The following is a 5641-nucleotide window of genomic DNA, read 5'->3' as shown; positions in this document are numbered from 1 at the left end:
TTCACGACTCCTCCTTGTCTTCCTCCCCCTTGCCTAGCACTTCTATATAGAACATTAGTATGTAAATCATTCTCAGAAACTCTTTAAATTATACTGATAAGATCTTTTTCATAAGTATCCAATAAGCTTCCATTACATCTATTATCTAGCTTGGTTCAAGAGATCTCGTTTATCCCCTCATAAAATATTTGAGCTACCTGAGTTGTGGTCATTCCATGATGAGGTCACCTTCAAATTAGATCCTTAAATCTCTCCCAAGACTCATTAAAGATCTCCTTTCCTTGTGAGAAAAGTAGAATCTTTTTTCCAAGGGAATTGGCATTTCCAAGAGAATAGAACTTATTAAATAGGCAGTTTTCAATTTCTTCCCATGATTTAAAAGTGATCCCCAAGTTCCTAAACCATTACTTAACTCTATCTTTGAGGGTTAGCGAAAAATATTTCATCATCAAAACTTCCGAGGAGATCCCAAGAAGTTGATAGCTGGAACATTTTTCAGTAAACTCATCAAGTTATGTAAAACATCTTTTGAAGGTAATCCATTAAACGTAGGTGAAGAAATTTGAAAACCTATGTCAATTTTACAAAAAAACATTAGGTCCTAAGGGTGCACAATTTTAGTTGTTTCGTTACTCCCTGTCGGTTTTTAAGATTCTCTAAGGTTCTTATTTCCATAAGAAATTCAAGTTCCTCACTATCAGTCATTTTACCTTGGGAAAGATCTTTAGATGGAAGGGTAGAGGTAACCTCTTGTGAGACTTCTTTTTGATGTAATGTTGCGAGATCTTCGTTGATAGCTTTTGATGATCCTTGAGTTCTTATCATACCATAAGCCAAAAATAAGGTTAGTAATTTGGTTAAGGGTGATAGTCACCCTTAAAAAAAGAGATAAATTTAAATAGGAAATGATAAATTCACTAATTATAACACCTTGCTCCTCCGCAACCGTGCCAATTGATAACTCAGATTTTTGGGTGTATTAAATGATAAAGTAATCACTAATTATAGTCACTTTGGTAATCTGAATTAGAACAACAATATTATAAACCTTACTAGCCTAGGGAGAGTAAGAGTCGATCCTTAGAGAGGAAAGTAATAGTTAGTGACTTTTCAGTTTAAAATATTTTTTTGGTAGTTTCGTATAAGTTTGTTTCACACTAATAATTTATCACCTATAAAGAAAAGTAACTAGATTTACTAGAATTATAATCAAGAAATTTTATCCATATGAAAATTAATGCTAGAAGGAAATATTAGACAAAATATGAATTTTGGGCATTTTAAAGATTTTTTTGGAAATTATTTAAATTTAAAATAAAATAAATTTAACCGTCTAGATGTTGGAGGCGTTAGAACTGTCTGTATGTTGGCTAGCTGCTCCAAGACTAACCTACAGACAAAGGTGAACGTATAGGTATGAGGGAAAGAAATAGTGATCGAACCTCTTTGTCACATCCACTAAGGCCCAAGGTGATTAAATACTCTTCCACTTCTCCAACAACTCTTGCTCTGGAACACACCTGCTCTACCCAACTTTCACTAAACGTAAGACGACTCAAGAACAATTGCACACAGGCCACTAAATCTTGGATTTAGACTGAAACAAGAGTGAGTATTACATTGGATTGTGAGGGGCTATGTAGTGAAGAGAGAGAAAGGATGACCCTTGGATCTCCCAAGGTCTTGAATGGTCCAGATCTTTTCTCCAGCCTCAATCCTGGTGAAGAGGTGTCCTCCAATCAGGTTTGAGTCCTCTTACGTTTAGTGAAAGTTGGGTATTTCACTTGGCTTGCCTTTTTTTGAAGATTTGGCCTTAATGAGATTAAAGGCTCATTAAAGGCTCATTAAAGTCATGCAAGTTGTAACTCTGGGCCACTCCTAGAGCTCTGTACGTGGTTGGCCCTTCTTGAATCTATTTTCCATAGCCCAATAACCCTCAAATGAGACCTAAACCTGAAAATGTCAAAAATTCTAAAAGAGAAGTGAGATTCATTCTACTTGTCTCAGAGAGTCAAGTCGGGTTAGTCTAAAAGAATACTTATAAATACTCTATTAGTAATTTAGGCCAACTTCATGAATTAAGTGCTAAATGATGTTTAAATGATAAATTTAAATATTTATAGTCATTAAAAAGTTCACTCACGCATCATTTAGCACCTACTATTTGATTCCTCACCCATGTGTTTATATGTATGACTATGTATTTCCCACCTACCAAACTTTTACATTATATCTGGCCTCTCTCTTCCTCCTCTTCTCTTGTTTTTTAAAATTTTTTACAGGATTTATTATTATTAGAATAGGGGTGTTACTATAAACCCAATCCAACTGTTTATTTAATGTCCCATGTATATACCTTATAATAATGTATTTCCCACCTACCAAGCTTTTACATTTCTCTCTTTATATCTACCCATCTCTAATCTTCCTCTTGTCCTTTTTAATTTTTTTTAAAAGTTATTATTATTATTAGAATAAGGGTGTTGCTTTCATCTAATCCAACAGTTTATTTAATGTCCCATGTATATGTATCTGTTAATAAGGTATTTTCCACGTACCAAGCTTTTATATTTCTAACCTTCTATCTGGCCATCTCTCTTCCTCCTTTTCTCATGAGTTTTAAAATGTTTTACAGTTTTTATTACTATCAGAATAAGGGTGTTATTGTGATCCAATCCAACTGTTTATTTAACGTCCCATGTGCATACATATGTATGTCTATGTATTTTCCACCTACCAAGCTTTTACATTTCTCTCTTTGTATCTACCCATCTCTCTTCCTCCTCTTCTCCTGATTTTTACAATGTTTTACAGTTTTTATTATTGTCAGAATAAGGGTGTTTCTGTAATCCATTTAACTTTTTATTCAATGTCTTATGTGTATATATATATGTGTGACTGTGTATTTTCCACCTTCAAAGCTTTGCCATTTTTCTCTCTATATCTGCCTATCTCTCTTCCTCCTCTTCTCCTAATTTTTGTTATCATTTGAACCGTTTATTTAATGTCCTATATATATGACTATGTATTTCCCATGCACCAAGATTTTCTGTTTTTTTTACATTTCTTTGCTTACTTATCTAATATTAATATATTTCTATCTTGTCATACGTCCTGTCTAGTATGTAGGGATGGTCATGGATTTTGGTGTGAAAATTTACCCCACAGGGGCTACTTTCTGGCTGCCCCAAACCCCCTTTGTGCGTTGAATGGGAAATATGGAGAGGAAATTTGAACTGTACACCACTCAAAACTGCCCAAGCGAGACGTAGAAATGAAAGTGATAAAAGACAAGATTGACTGAATGGGAGAGAAACAATAAGGAACTTCCTGAGAATCCCACAACTGCTCCTCCACTCTGATAAATCAGAAATCATGGTAAATTATATCGTTTAAGGTATCTCATTCAGACAACAATATTCACAATTTTCCTTAAGAGCACATAGCAAGTAAGGGTCAAGTCTATGGGGAGCCAGAATTGAATAAGTAAAATTTAACTTTCATTTCTAACTATAGATTTTGATATATTTTAAAATTAAATCTAAATTAAGCTGATGAGAAAATGATCTTCCTATTTAACCTAATCATTCAAACTTCATGAAATTAATGTAAATTTATAGCAATAAGTATTAATTATTTCTAATCAAGTATTATAGATGGTGATTCGGTAGCACCACATGATGGTTGTTGGCAGTGAAGTGAATTGAGGGAAGTTAATGAACAAACTACCATTACGGACTGCAACAAAAATGGTGGCAAACACTCAACGACGAGAAATAAATTTAGGTGAGTGCTATGGATTTACTATCCCTGATGGTGATGGAATGGAATCAGATACTTCCGGGGAGAGGTGGAATTGGTGGTGGCGTGCGTGATGGTGGAAACCTATGGTCTTAATGATGATCACCTAGGAGAAAAAAGTCAAAGACTTGTATCTAAAAAAGATGAAGATCACACTAACCTTGTCATTATGTGTCCAAATCTCTTGAGTGATTCTTTATCTTTATGAGTATTGGTCAGAATATATCTTCCTCAATCTTTTATTTCAATATTTAAGAAGAGACCAAAACAAGATTTCGAATGAGCAAATGACTCCCCTAATCTTAATTAGGAACAAATCCAATGGTACCTGTGTTAAAGGGATGGGGGAGTTTATATTTATAGATCCAAGACAATATATGGGTAGAGGAAATAAATACAGAAGTACCCTTAAAGTTTTACCCTGAAACTCCTAGATAATTACATATCATCATTTGAAGTAGGATCAATCTAGGCCCTTTAATTTTCTCTCTACTCATCACAGATCTCCATTATAGAACATAATCACCAGATGTCTCAAATAATATGCATCATACTACATACTTGAAACTGCCCTTCAATAATATGTTGAAACGTGTCTTTGATTTCAACAAAAGTCAATCATTGGCAGCATCATTTTGGTGAATTGAATTCACCAATTTCCCTGCATGAGATTATTTAATGCCAATTGTCCACTCACATTAAAAGCATAATATGCACACTGCTTGCGAATTACATATTTATTTTCTCCCTCCACTGCATATCTCACACATCAAAGTGAATTTATTATGAAAAAATGCAGCCTTTTTCCTATCCGTTTCACCTTATGTTGAGTAGAAAAACATATGTTTTTGAAACGTGCTTAATCATCAGATATCATTGATGATTCACTAGCACCAATTGTTTGCTGTATCAAATGATTGGACGGCAGTAATCAAAGAAATTATATTTTCTAACTCATAATCCGAATGAATCGTGCCATACCGCAGACATAATTTAAATCAAACAAATTAGATTTTTGAAACCTTAGAATATAATTTAAATAAATATATTATTGTATTTCGTGACTTATTGAAATATTTCATATTTGAATTTAATGTCAGGAAATTCCAAGAAATATCAAAAAAATTAAAATATCATACTAAACGTACTATAACCCAATAAATTATTTAAATAAACCTAAAATATATTCTCTAACTTATGAAATTAATTTATTTTCTAAATTGATTAGGTAAATTATGTTAAATTATATAAAATTGAAATAAAATGTAACTTCATTCTTAAAATGCAATAGACGATCCTAAGCTATAATAACACAAATTTATGATAATTTATTAAAATAAGCACAATACGTAGATTAAAATAAAATTTGAAATTGTATGTTATTTGTGATTATCGACACTCTGGCTAGAATTGCACAACCTCAACCACACGTGGTATGTGGTCTGACTATTTATACTACATAGGATGGATTTTATATTAGATTGACCAAATGATTGAATAGATTGATCATCCAATCATCCTAACATGTACATTGATTGGCCAAATCTATTTAAACTAATGAAATACTAACCCAATTGAGAATAAACATAGTTGATAAATGTATGTTGCACCTATTAGAAAATTTTGGGGCTTTGATCAACATAATAAGAAATTGATTACACAACAGAATATTGAATGGATCGGAAAATCAAGAACATGGAAAAAGTAAATGCATCACTGTTGTACAAATAGAATATGTGATTTCTCGCTTCCTCAAGTGACCTCCAAGTCGTGCCAACTATCTCATGGAACATTTACCATCATTATTTACCATGTCGGTATAATCCCTCTTCAACATGAT

At 32.8% G+C, this 5641-nt stretch overlaps 1 non-coding gene across 1 annotated transcript; it reads left to right on the top strand.

The window, feature by feature from the left end:
- The first annotated feature begins 210 nt into the window (after positions 1-210).
- LOC144707291 (small nucleolar RNA R71) lies at positions 211-316 on the top strand. The gene has a single exon (XR_013582453.1). It is a non-coding gene; the product is annotated as a small nucleolar RNA R71 (small nucleolar RNA).
- The last annotated feature ends 5325 nt before the right edge of the window (positions 317-5641 follow it).

Source organism: Wolffia australiana, chromosome 8 (assembly GCF_029677425.1).
Source record: "Wolffia australiana isolate 7733 chromosome 8, ASM2967742v1".
Classification (NCBI taxonomy): Eukaryota; Viridiplantae; Streptophyta; class Magnoliopsida; order Alismatales; family Araceae; genus Wolffia; species Wolffia australiana.
The sequence above is the reverse complement of the archived record's forward strand: the minus strand, read 5'-3'. Positions and strand labels throughout refer to the sequence as shown.